The sequence below is a fragment of the Bos mutus genome, chromosome 3 (genome assembly GCF_027580195.1).
Source record: "Bos mutus isolate GX-2022 chromosome 3, NWIPB_WYAK_1.1, whole genome shotgun sequence".
Taxonomy (NCBI): Eukaryota; Metazoa; Chordata; class Mammalia; order Artiodactyla; family Bovidae; genus Bos; species Bos mutus.
The window spans coordinates 118153115-118166661 of record NC_091619.1 but is presented as its reverse complement, the minus strand read 5'-3'; the positions used below and the strand labels follow the sequence as shown (position 1 = coordinate 118166661).

Below are 13547 nucleotides of genomic sequence, written 5' to 3'. Positions count from 1 at the left end.
GGTGGAGCCCCACAAGTGGGATCACTCTCCTGGTTACAGAGCCTCCAGGAGTCCCTCTCCCTGTCTCTGTCTCATTCTCTCTGTCTCTGTGCTTCTGTGCCTCTTGGCTTAAGAGCCAGGGCCGCAAGGATCTACTCTGAGCTCCCAGGCTCCCAGCCTTGTCCATGGCAGTGGAACCAGAGCCTCAGGAAACCTTCCCACCAGAACCCCTGTCTGCATGTGGCCGTCCCAGGCGCCAGCCACGACTCCCCACCCTTCAGGAGGTCCTGTCCCTCCTGCCGAACTGCTTCAGTGAGCAGAGCTGGGTGCCAAACACATCCTATGAGCTTGTTTTTAAAATGATATTCAATCAGCATACTTTCTGGTCCATTTCCTAATACCATAATGCAAGACACAGGGTAATTACTCCAAATGCAAGGAGATAAGAAGTCTTTCCTTTGGTTGCAAAGACAATTTATTCAGTATTTCTTCACAGATGAATCCTCAGATAAAATAAAAAACTGGAAAGGTTTTAATAATTTCCTATTTTATTTCTTGGCAAAAAAAAGGAGAACAGATAATCATCAACAATAAAGCATCTTCTCTTTGTGAGCACAAGCTAAATGCCTCCTACTTTCTAAATGTCACTGCTACAAAATACGTCTATAACTTCTGGGATCTGCACTGTTCCACATGGGCTGCAGAGGCACCACTGGGGTGAGATGTTCTGAACAGGACAGTGTGGCCCAGCTACACACCTCCAGGCCCCCTTCCACCCCATGCAGGCAGGTGGGCCTGTGCTCGGGCTGTCCCCTCCCCTCGCCCTGTGCTGGCCATAGGTGGTGGCCAAGAGCTCAGAGGTCAGCCCTGGAAGAGAGCATCACCATGAAGAACCGTGGCTGCAGGGCTGGACCGCCCACCCCCGCCTGTCACTCACACTCACACTTCACTGATGTGTCCCCGCCAAGGCACCAACCTCAGGCTGAAGAACAAATCTAGCCCAAAGAAAACTCTTGATCAGTTGGGAAAATGTAAAAATCAGGTGGCAATTAAGTCCATACCTGATGGTTCATTTTATGTCACCTTGGCTAGGCTGTGTGTCTTTCTATGGGAAGTTATATACGCTAGATATTTATAAACAGCAGTTAATTCTCACAATCTGGAGGCTGGATGTCTGAGATTAAAGTGCTGACCTGGTTGGGTTCCTGCGAAGGCTGGCCTCACAGTTGCAGATGCTGACCTCTCCCAGTAACCTCCCTGGGGTCTCTTTTCTAAGGGCACTAACCCCATTCACTGGGCCCCACCCTCATGACCCATCACCTCCCCAAGTCCTCACCTCCTGACACTATTACTCTGGGGATTAGGAGTCCAACATATGAATTTGGGTGGACATGAACATTCAGACCATAGCTCCACAGTACTATTTGGCGTCAAACACCACCTAGATGTCACCATGAAGATGTTTTTAGATAGAATTGAAAATTAAGTCTGCAGACTTTGAGTAGAGCAGGTCATCCTCCATAACGTGGTGGCCTCCTCGAGTCAGCTGAAGGCCTTATGAGGAAACACTGAGCTTCCCCAAGGAAGAGGGGTCTGTGCCCAATCACAGCCTCAGACTCCAACTACAGCATCAGCTTGTTCCTGGGTCTCCAGCTGCTGGTCTTCCCTGCAGATTTCTTACTTGCCAGCCCTACAGTTGTGTGGGCTATTTCCTTAACATAAATCAGTCTCTAGACAGATAATAGATAATTGATAGATAATAGACAGTAGAGCCTATTGGTTCTGATACACCCTATTTCCTGCTGCCTCTGACAACGGGGTCAGCCCTGGGTCTGTATTTCTGCAGTACACGTGCCCACAGGGACTGCACAGAGGCTGACCTCAGAGGGGTAGGCTCCGGCCACTCCAGTCTGACCCCAGACACCACCCAGGCCGTGATGGGCCAGCACCAGCCTCTGGGTCTCTGCCACCTCCTCAGCCCCTTCGCCCACCACCGACGTGCATGGCCCTGTGCCAGGGCCATGTGGGGTGGATGTGGGCAGCTCATGTGGGAGGACCTGGTTGGCACTAGGGGATAGATGGGTGGGTGGGTGGGTGGGTGGAGGGTGGATGGATGGATGAGTGTAGATGGATGGTGGGTGGGTAGATGGAAGTATGGTGGGTGGGTGGTGGTGAAAGTATGAACAGCTGGATGGGTGGATGGGTAGACAGAGGGTGGTTGGTGGGTGGGTTCATGGATTCGTAGATGGGTATGTGGATGATGAAAGGATGGAGGGAGGCGTGAGTAGAAAGAGTCATCCTCTCTCTGCAGCTCCATGCCTGCTGATAGTCCGGGGTATGATGTCCTCCTGCCTGGACTACTGCAGTAGAAAATGACCCACCCGCATCAGCTCTCATGAACTGCCATTCACTCTTCTCACTGCAGCTGGGAGTAAGGCTTCAAAGTGATGCTCTATCACATCAGGCCTGCACCTAAACACCTTCCACGACTTCCTTTTGGTCTGAATAATGTCTTCCCCCTGATCAGCGGGCTCTGTGGGACTGAGCCGCAGCCTTTACCAGCTCTGTCCTGCCCTGTGTGCGGCTGTCTCCAGGCCCTTCCACTCCTCGAGTGCCCCAGGGTCTCTCCTGTCCCCAGAGCTGCAGACACTAGGGCATCCTGCTCCAGCGAGTGTCGTCTTCTGGAGAGCACCTGCTCATCCTGCAACTAAGCAGAGGTGCCCCCAGCCCCCCCTAGCCCGCCAGCGCTCTGTGCCATCCAGGCCCCTCGGCTCCTCATGCTCACCACCGCTGCGCTCAGCCCCATGTAGGAGGGGCCTGACCGTGTCTCTCAGGGCCTGAGGGAGCCCGTGAGGGGCTTTCCCTCACCTTGGTATTTCCAGTGCTAGACCAGGGTAAGTGCTGGAAAATCCTAGATTAGCCATGAAAGGTACATGATGAAGCTGTGGCAGTGCGGTTTCTTGCAAAGGGCCAGACATAAACTCCTCCTTCTGCAGGTCCATTTGGTCTCGGTCGCAGCAGCCCAGGTCTTCCCTTCAAGCTCATAGTAGCACAGGCGATACGACCAACAAGCGTGGCTGAGTGCCAATAAAGCTTTATTTACACAAACACCGATGGACTCGTTCAGGCCAGGATTCATAGTTTACTGACCCTTGTTCAGTTGCTGAGTCATGTCTGACTCTGCAGCCCCATGAACTGCAGCATGTTAGGCTTCCCTGTCCTTCACCATCTTCCAGAGTTTGCTCAAGTTCATGTCCATTAAGTCAGTGATGCCATCCAACCATCTCCTCCTCTATGGTCCCCTTCTCCTGCCTTCAGTCTTTCACAGCATCAGGGTTTTTTCCAATGAGTCAGCTCTTCCCATCAGGTGGCCAAAGTATTGGAGCTTTAGCATCAGTCCTTCCAATGTATATTCAGGACTGATTTCCTTTAGGATTGACTGGTTTGATCTCCTTGCTGTACAAGAGTCTTCTCCAACACCACAGTTCAAAAGCATCAATTTTCAGTGTTCAACCTTCTTTAGGGGCCAAGTCTCACATCTCTACATGACTACTGGGAAAAACCATAGGGTTTGACCCCTGTGATAGTTAAACACAAAAAAGAGAAATTGCTTTAATTGGATAAACAAGAATATTCCTCTTTTCTTATCTGCTTTCATTATAAATTGTGATCTTTAAAATGTAAGCACACCAACAGATTATGGGTTCTTCAGAGCCATTAATAACACCCAAGGGTCTTGTCTCCTTACTTTCATTAACAATCAGGCATTTTTAGTTTAAAAAAAAAAAAAAAGGTGATAATTAACATACAATATGCAGCAACACAGGCCACGCATTCTCATTCTTAGTAAAAAAAAAAATTGCCAACCATTTGTGCAAGTATTCCTGTTAGAAGATCCTGATTTCAGCCTTTTCTACATAGTGTTGTAGTCTGCATTCTTTTGGAGCCCAAATAAGAATATTGTTGACTCAGCTAAATCTTTCTTAATGAATGTGGCTTAATTGTCCCAGGAGTTCTGCTCAGTGCTTCAAGCCAACATAATACAACCACAAATAAATAGAAACAAAATCACCCTTGAAGAACCAGTGTGCCTGCTCAGGTCAGATGAAGCCAGAGGGCTGCCAGAGGGCACAGCGAGCTGTGTTGCCTAGAAAAAGTTAAACACCAGAGAGCATGGTGGTTCTGATACTTTCTAGAAGGATTAAGATTACTTTCCCAGTCTTTAGGAGAATTAGGCTGAAGCTTAGTTGGTGCAACAAATTTAGAAATGAATGCACTTGCATTTGAAGATGATGTGTCTTTGCCTTGATAAATAAAAACTTTAGAACTAAACTGAACGTCAGCTGCGGGAACCTGCTTCTGGCATGGTTTTGATGTCAGCATCTTCTCACCCTCTCTAGTAATTTTCAGTATGCATTTCTATTTTCGTGTAGTTATTTATAGGAGCATTTTATCAAAAACCGGCTCAAATCTTTTTGGATGCAGGGGTAGTTCAAATGCACGAAGACACTCAGTATTCACTTGGCAATTGCCCCCAGAAACCCTGTTCTCCTTGAGTGACAAGATCAGCAGGGCAGCACGTGTGCTCCTGTCACCATCAACTTGAAATTTAAAGTTTAAAGAGTTTCACCATCAAATGCAGTGTCGTGGGCTGCCCTGAAGCAGGTGTTTATTATCACGTGCCCAAGTGTGAAGCAAACACAAATCCTCAGTGGAAAACGGGCAGAGGACATGAGCAGACAATTCTTTTTAAAAACTGCACAAATTCGCACACTAGGTGCGGATTAGCGTGCAGTATCGTGTTGCATGGAGGTGACAAACGCCAGCGCCTGGAGGAGGTGCAAAGCTCATAAACAGACGCGGGACCGGCCAGAAGAAGGGGAGACGGGGATGGGCCTTCCTCCCCTGAAGCCGGAGGACACGCCCCACAGACAGCCGCTCCATCCTCCGGGCATTTGTTGTAAGCACTTAATCATCATCGATCATTTGACATGTACTCACCAGTAAAAGGCAGCACTGTGTCCCCCATCTGCTGACCTTGGCTCTTGGGGGCTGAGATGAGCCCCTGATGAGCCTCATGAGCGGGGGAAGTAAGAACAGGCCCAGGTCCAGCCCTTTATCTAGGGGGGTGTGGGGGCATGACCGGGAAGTGGGCAAGGACAGGGTCTACAGCTCAGGGGTGCCAGGGATCCCCGCTCCCCCTTCCTTCAGGGCCCCGGGCTCACTTCCAGGGCAGTTAGCCTGACCACCGCGCACTGACGTCAGCAACTCTCCAAGTCCCTCCAACGCAGAGCCTCCTGCTGAGGGGTCAGAGGTCATGACGTCATCTTGTTGCTAGTCACCATGGCCGCTGAGCTGAGATGCGGGTACTGTGACTGTGGTAACCGGTGGCCTCACCCCCTCCCTGAGATGCTGCCTGGGCTTGGCTTGGCGCGCGCGGGGGGTGAGGGGTGGGGGGGGATGGGGTGGGCGGAGACAAGATTCATAAACAGGTAACAGAGGGAAGTGCCGAGAGGAGAAGCACGAGCCTAGGAGAATGACAGCGCCCAGCCTGCCCCTCCGAGGGACCCAGAGGCCTCCTTATCAGCAAGACGCAGGGTCCTGACCGCGGTGCTCCCCCGGCCTGGCCCGGGGCCCACGGCTGCAGCCTGTGGGGTCTCAGTGGGACCAGCAGACATTACAGCAGGGTCACGGGGCCTGAGCCGCCAGGTGCTTGGGTGGCGGGGAGGGGGTCCTGGCCGCACCCCGCCCCTGCCCACCGCCCTCCCGGGAGGTCCCGCCCCTCTCCTGTGATTGCAGCTTTCCTGGTCACAGGGTGAGCCTTTCCTCTTCTCCTCTGCTTCCTTTCTCACCACAAAGGGCGTTCATTTCACATCCCTGAAGCTGAGAGGCCTGAGGGGCGGGAACCAGTCAGCGAGGCCCCCAGAACCGGCGCGGGGAGCCGGCCCACCCCTGCGCTGGGAGGCCAGGCGCAGAGCCGGGGAGAGAGCCCAGACTCAAGCCGAGACCCCGAGGGAGGGGGAGAAACGCCCCTGGTCTCCCTACCCACCCCGAAGACGCCGGGCGGGGCCGGGGGCAGCGCAGAGGCGGGGCCAGCGCGGCGAACCGAGGAGAGGCAGCTACCGCAGACAGGGCCAAGGGCTCGTAGGAGGGAAGCGGAGTCGGGCACGGAGCCCTTACAGACCTTGAAGCTGCCCTCAGAGGCAGACGGACCCCAGAAACAGAGTTCCACAAAGCGGAAGTTTTGTGGGCGCATTCCTCCTGCCGGCGGGAGGGGGCGGGTGAGCTCAGCCCTATCTGTTGCAGAGACTCGGAGGTCAGGGGAGAGGGCGCCCGACCGACGGTCCTGTGACCGCTCGCACCCCTTCCCCGGCCGCGTCCCACCCTCCTGAACACCCTCCACCCGGCCCGTAACACGGTGAGTTGCCTCCGCCAACTGAATCCTCTACAGGAAAGTTCTCTCTGTACCCATCCATGCTGGGCGCGCACCTGGACCAGTGAAGGAACATTACAAGGCCCGGCAATCCCCAAGCCTGCTTCACCGGCTTACCTGATGCGCCCCTGAAATGCCTCACACACGGCCTGAAGGCAGGTATTTCTTGAGTAACTGAACCTTCCGGAAGGTAACCCTTACCTACTGTCAGAGTATTTTTCAAAGTAAAAGTCTTCCCCACTAAAGAGGAGCCTGTGTGTCTATGGGGTAGATGAGATCGAAGGGTTAGGCTTGGGGTCAGGGTCAGAGTCGGGGTCAAACTCAGGCACTTTCACCGTTCCGCAGTCAACATCTGTCCCTGGGATGACAGATCCAAGGCCACATCCGCGCCCCGCCACTGCTCTTGTCCAGGCTGGAATCTCAGAACCGCACTGCCTCTCAGGCTGATCAGAGGTAACAGCTCACCTGGGCAGACGCACCCCCTGGACGAGGGAGGCCGAGGTGTAAACAGGGAAGATCTAGTGATCCCAGGGCAAAGGGGGCAGACGTGGGAATAACACAGAAGTAGCGTGAACCGCAAAGGTTCTTTGCTGTTTGAGAAATTCAGGTGATCCCAAACACTCACAGCTGCGGCTGGCATGTCCAAAGCAATGGTGGAGCGTGTCCAGTAAATAAACACCAACGACCTCCAAGATACTCGGATCCAGGCATCGATGCCTGAAGGGACACTCGTGTACTGACCCGTGCACAGACGTGTCTGAGCGTGTCATCTCATCCCGCCCACGTCTGTGCTCAGTCCCCGAAAGTCTGCACCATGCCTCCAGCTCCAGCCATCACCATATGGATCACAAACCCTCCCCTTGACAGACATGCCCTAACAGGAACTTGGGAGAGGCTTCATTCTGGGAGCCCTGGCTTAGCACAGGATGCCAGGACACGGCCAGTTAGGAGAGGGTCTGCTCGGCCTGTGGGCACTACCTACACACTAAGCCAGGTCCCAACTCATGTTCCAAATGCATGTCCTTTCCCCAGGAGCTGTAGGTGCAAGTGTTCCAGTCCTCAGACAGGTCATGTTCTGCCCGGGAGCTCAGCCCCAGAACCGTGGAGGAAGCTCAGCCCCAGAACCGTGGAGGAAGCTCAGCCCCAGAACCGTGGAGGAAGCTCAGCCCCAGAACCGTGGGGGAAGCTCAGCCCCAGAACCGTGGGGGAAGCTCAGCCCCAGAACCGTGGAGGGAGCTCAGCCCCAGAACCGTGGAGGGAGCTCAGCCCCAGAACCGTGGGGGAAGCTCAGCCCCAGAACCGTGGGGGAAGCTCAACCCCAGAACCGTGGGGGTGCCAGTCTACCACTTTCACACAAAGGGCCGCATGCCTCTGGCTGGTGTGATGCTCAGAGTCTGCCCCTCAGACGTGTGTGTGGAAGCCCTGCCCCCGGCACCTCTGAGCAGGCCTGCCTTTGGAGGCAAGGTCTTTGAACAGGTGATTGAGTTAAATGAGGCCATTCGGGTGTGTCCTGATCCAATAGACCCAGTGTCCTTGTGGGAAGAGGGGATCAGGATATAGAGACCCACACACACAGGGTGGCCAAGCAAGGACACGGGCAGGAGACGGCCATCCACAGGCCAAGGGGAGAGGCCTCAGGGGGACAAGTCCTGCCCACACCTGGGTCTTGGATTCCAGCCTCCAGGACGGGAGACAATAAATGTCTGTTGTTCGCACTACATCCATAATACTCTGTTACAGCCGCCTGAGTGGGCAAATGCAACTGTAACCCCAGACTTAACCCCGGACATCAGGAGTGAGCTGCAAGCAGAGGCCACTGACCTGCCTGTGGGGTCGCTGAATTGCAAAGATGGTGATGGTCTCCAGCAGCTTCCCTCCGAATGCCAGCCTTGTGGTACCTCCAGTGTGGACACCAACTTCTCTGTCATTAAAAATCTCCATTGCTGCCTTCATACTCCTCAGGGTGATGGCTATGCTTGTCTCCATCTTGTCTTTCTTTTTCCAAAGTGGAGCTAGAAGCTCACCAGCTGAAAGCTGGGCTCCTTTCCTCTTGCTGCTGTTCTTGTTCAGTTGCTAAGTCATGTCGGACTCTCTGCGAGGACAGTTGAACCAACTCCACACATTCTAACGGGAAGGGGGCCCCAGGGACAGAGTGGGCTGCACCCCATGATGGGGCAGCTCCAAGTGTGAGTGACATCACTCTTAAACCCCAGTCAACGGGCGGCAGCACCTGACGGATGAGTGGAAACAAGCCAGGATCGTCTCAGCAGCCCAAACAGGCCCTGATTGACAGAAAACACCAGGCAGAGCGACCACAGGGCCACAGGCCTGCTCCAACCAGGACGGCAAGCCCTGACCTTCAGTGAGGTAAAGAATAAAGCCAGAGGGACTTTTCAGGACAGGAAGCAAAGCACACTCCCTCAGAGATGAATGTGGAGAGAACCTGAGAAAAAGTCAACCAGCAGGTGAGTGAAACAGAAGAGGCAAACCTCTCACATGAAAGGGAGAAGAAACGGTTAAAATACCAAAAAGTGGCACTGGAACATACATTTCACCCTCAGCTATCATCAGAACTTGTGTGGGGTCTCGTTACACACCGTCAGGCTGCGTGTCTGTGATTGAGAAACACCTCCCACTGGCTCATCCATTTCAGCATGAGGGTTGGTGACACCAAGGAGCTGGGGGTGGCAGGGTCATAGGGCAGCCGTCCCCAGATTTCAGAGTCACAGTCAGCAGGGGTGTGAGCAGGGGCTGGGCACCTAGGGGTAATGTGGGGTCCTCAGTGGGAGACACAGGAGCGGATGAGCTGCCCCCGAGGGAGACGGCAAGACAGTGATGGGTCAGGGCCATCTGGCGCCCCGCAGGGGATGCGGGTGAGGGAGGGAGCCGCCCGGGTCGGGGACCAGGCAGCCATGACATCCCCAGGCCCAGAGCTGTGCAGGGTGAAGGCCTGGCCCTGGGGTCTCGGCAGGTGGGCGGGCCCAGCAGGGAAGGCCGGGCGAGGGCGGCTGGATTAGAGGAAGGCAGGGTGGGGGCCGGCAGGCGCGGGGCAGGGGGTCCGGGGAGGCAGCCACAGGAAGGAGGGTGGCGGGGGCCCTGGGTTGAGGTGAGGAGGCCCCTCAGGTGCCCCCAAGCCCGGCGTCTGCAGAGTCTGTGGGGAAGACTGTTCCGAGGCCACTTTTCATCTCACCGCGGACAAAGCGGGCCTTCTCTCCACTGATGGACACCTCCTCTGTGACCCTCCAGTCGGTCAGCCGCTTAATTTGGAAAACTACACCACCAACCCACAGTGACCACTTTTTAACCCACGCTTGGAAATGGAGCATCGATTTCACATAGGTCACAGAGGGCCAACACCCACGGGCTCAGTCAGGAAGGGAGTGTCCTGACGCGAGAGGCAGAGGCCGGGACACATCTGCCTGGCTGGCGCCGTCCGGTGTGACGCACGTGCAGCCCCGTAACGAACCAGCCCTGCACGCGCACCTCTCCCAGGTCCTTCTTGATGCCAGTGTCCTTGACCTTCACTTACCGTCTTCCCATCTAGCAATGCTGATTGGTCCACTTCAGTGCTTTTAGGAGAAATACCACTGGAGATGATATTTTCGGTTTTGGTCACTCTCATGCCTATTTGGGCTTCCCTGGTGGCTCAGCTGGTAAAGAATCTGCCTGTAATGTGGGACACCTGGGTTCGATCCCCGGGTTGGGAAGATCCCCTGGAGAAGGAAAAGCAACCCACCCCAGTACTCTTGCCTGGAGAATTCCATGGAGCGGAACAGGCTGCAGTCCATGGAAACACAAAGAGTCGGACACGACTGTGGGACTTTCACGCCTATTTACCAGGGTGGGCAGAGATCTGAAGATTATTCTTTGTTCCTCAGTCTTGGACAAACCCTCAAAACCCCCTTACTAGGCTTCAGTACAGCTCTCCAGTAAAACTATGAAGATTTTATATGACTCATATGTGAAGCCATCATTCCTACAGAAACCTGGTGCCATTTAACAATTCCATACCCTGAAATTTCTAATCAAAACTCCAAGTAAAGTGTCAGACTTTTAACAGCTGGACCACTGCTTTGCTTGGAAGCTGAAAGGGGGAGGGAAACCTGATTGCATTAAAGTGAAGGCTCCCAAATGCAGACAACACTACTCTTTCAGTGGGTTGGCTGAGGCTGTTTGTCAACATAAACTGAAAACCATTCAACAGTCATCATTACACTGCCTACCACCAGGAATCAGGCAGGTATAGCCGACCACTCTCACATTCTATGGACTGTGAGCAGCCCAGACGCTGTTACAGGGGTGCCCAGAACACTTGGAAGAGACATTTGGCTGTTTGGAGGTCAGGGACCTGTCAGTCTAACTGGATTCCCCCATGGTGGGACCAGGAGCCACACCAGACAATTGGTGCCCAGACAGCACCACCTCCAGGAATTTCCAGGCTGCTGAAGACCCTGCATCACAGCATTCTTCCCCTCTGGCCAACCTTGTTGTGGTGACAAAGCAAAAGGCTGCACAGTGTGGGTTCAGGACATTGAGATGCAGCCCCTGGTTTTGCAGAAAAGTATCAACTGCATGTGATGCTCAGAGAAAAAGCTACAGCAGCTTAGAGTTCGTGTCAGTGTCCTGCCTGCAACATCTGTACTGAAAGAGCAGAGTGTGTGGTGGGTTTACACAGTGGGGGGCACAGTCACCACATTTCATGTGACACATACAGTAATCACGGAAGCACACGTGAACCATGTAAACGTGTGCATTAGGAACACACTCATATTACTTCTATTGATTCAGTTCAGTTCAGTCAGTCATGTTTGACTCTTTGCAACCCCATGGACTGCAGCACGCCAGGCTTCCCTGTCCATCGCCAACTCCCAGAGCTTAGTTAAACTCACATCCATTGATTTGGTGATGCCATCCAGCCATCTCATCCTCTGTCATCCCCTTCTCCTCCTGCCTTCAATTTTTCCCAGCATCAGGGTCTTTTCCTATGAGTCAGTTCTTCGCATCAGGTGGCCAAAGTATTGCAGCTTCAGCTTCAGCATCAGTCCTTCCAATGAATATTCAGGACTGATTTTCTTTAGGATGGACTGGTTTGATCTCCTTGCTGTTCAAGGGGCTCTCAAGAGTCTTCTCCAACACCACAGTTCAAAAGCATCAATTCTTCGGCGCTCAGCTTTCTTTATGGTCCAACTCTCACATCCATACATGACTACTGGAAAAATCATAGTTTTGACGATTAGACTTTATCAAAATTAAAATCTTTGCTCATCAAATCACTGCTCTGACTGCAGATGTATATAATTCTCAAAAACATATTTGGCAAAGGACTGACACCTAGAATGCTGCTGCTGCTGCTGCTGCTAAGTCACTTCAGTCATGTCTGACTCTGTGCGACCCCATAGACCGCAGCCCACCAGGCTCCCCCATCCCTGGGATTCTCCAGGCAAGAGTACTGGAGTGGGGTGCCATTGCCTTCTCCGGACACCTAGAATAAATAACATCAAAACTTCAGTACAAACCACTCAATAAAACAACGGTGAAAACACCTGAACAAACAGCAAGCCAAGCGCTGGGAAATAAGCCATGAGAAAACTCTCAGCAGACCAGCCACAGGGAGTCGAGTGTAAATGCCACACAATGGGAAGAATGGCAGAATTTACACAGCTGACGGCGCCGGTGGGGAGAGGGCTGCTGAGCACTCTGAACAGCGAAGACAGGCTGGGGGGGGTGCCCAGCAGCTCCATAAAACTAATCAGGTGCCACCCCTACAGCCTGGACCCCCAGGGCAATGGAAACAGACGTTTTCAGGAAGAGAAGGGCCAAAGCAGACGCTCAGCAGCCAGACGTCCCGCTGCAGAGGAGCCCGCAGGCAGGAGGGGTGGAGAACAGGGAGGGTTCGCAGAGGTCCCTCCTGTCCCCACCGCACAGGTGAGTCTCGACAGGTGAGCCTGGCACGTGTACTGTCCTGTGAGGCTACAGGCAGGCCAGCCCGTGGTGGAGACATGTAGGACCCACGACTGCATCAGGGAAATGGCAGGGGACCTGGAGAGACCCCGGGAACTTTGTCTCTGCAGGGGCCGTCCCACACTGTTCGGAGTAGCACGTGTCAAAGCTCCATGAGTGCTCCCACATTCACTGTGTGTAAACTCTGCTCCAGAAGGAGAAACGCTGTGAGTAGGCATCGACCTAGGATGAACGGGGAATAAAAGGCTGGAGAAGTGGGTGGCGAAGTGAAGACAGGCGTCTGGTGAGAGAGATCTAACTGGCAGTTCTTAGTGGGTCGGACAGGTGTTCGCTGAAAAATGCATTCTGTTTGCAATACATCTGGTGTTTTCTCCCCTTTTAATTCTTCCCCACATCTTCCCAACATTTCTCTGAAAAGTGCATGCGCCTTGTCACCTGAGAGCTGAAACAGGCATGAAGAGAAAGGCCCAGCATTCGTCTGGTGTTGTTTCTAAGGGGCCCTGTGTCAACAGAGGCATCCGGCTGTGGACTCATAGCTCAACCCAGGTCCCCGGCTGTATCGTCAACACCAGTGATGTCCCCTGCCTGCCGCGGTTGGGCGTGATGAAGCCACAGCACTTCATCCAACACATGACCAGCTCAGGGGTCGGCTCCTGTGGTGCAGTCGGAGAGGAGATACACCCCCATGGACCTAAGGCGGGAGTGGGGGAGGAGGAAGGGAAAGGAAGGATATTCAGAATTAAGATAGAGAAGCAGAAACAGGACTGAAAAAAGTAAACATTCAAACTTTTAAAAGGCTACACGTCAACCTGTAAAGAAACATCGTTTGGTCTGCACGTCTGTGGCACAGATCTGACTTGCCTGGGGCTCCGCTGGCCACAGAAATGGGGATGGTCTCCAGACTGAGTCTGTGTTTGACGTGGGAGGCTGCACCGTCTGCTCGAAACCCCAGAGAAGTGAGCTCTGATAGCCGATCTGCCTCGGACCCGATGAGTCTGAGGGTCGTGTCTCATCCCCTCCTGTGTCCTGGAATCTGTGTGGAGCTTCAGTTCTCTTCCGTTGTGGCTGAGACACATTTTAAATGTTTTTTAAGTTTTAGGACTCATTTTCCACCAGGTTGTCCTGTGCCTTCTGTTTTGCCCCAAGAGAGAATTATTTTGTTGGTATGTGTCTG

The 13547-nt window shown here is 53.5% G+C and overlaps 1 long non-coding RNA gene across 5 annotated transcripts; it reads left to right on the top strand.

Moving 5' to 3' along the window:
* Positions 1-5464: 5464 nt before the first annotated feature.
* On the top strand, positions 5465-9065 carry LOC138987279 (uncharacterized). Of its 5 annotated transcripts, none has more exons than XR_011463788.1 (4): positions 5465-6567; positions 6758-6865; positions 7445-7888; positions 8153-9065. It is a non-coding gene; the product is annotated as an uncharacterized lncRNA (long non-coding RNA). The 5 variants fall into 5 exon arrangements; XR_011463789.1 differs by lacking the exon at positions 7445-7888 and having other exon boundaries at positions 5476-5688; positions 5839-6567; XR_011463791.1 differs by lacking the exons at positions 7445-7888; positions 8153-9065 and adding an exon at positions 7040-7141 and having other exon boundaries at positions 5470-6567.
* Positions 9066-13547: the final 4482 nt, after the last annotated feature.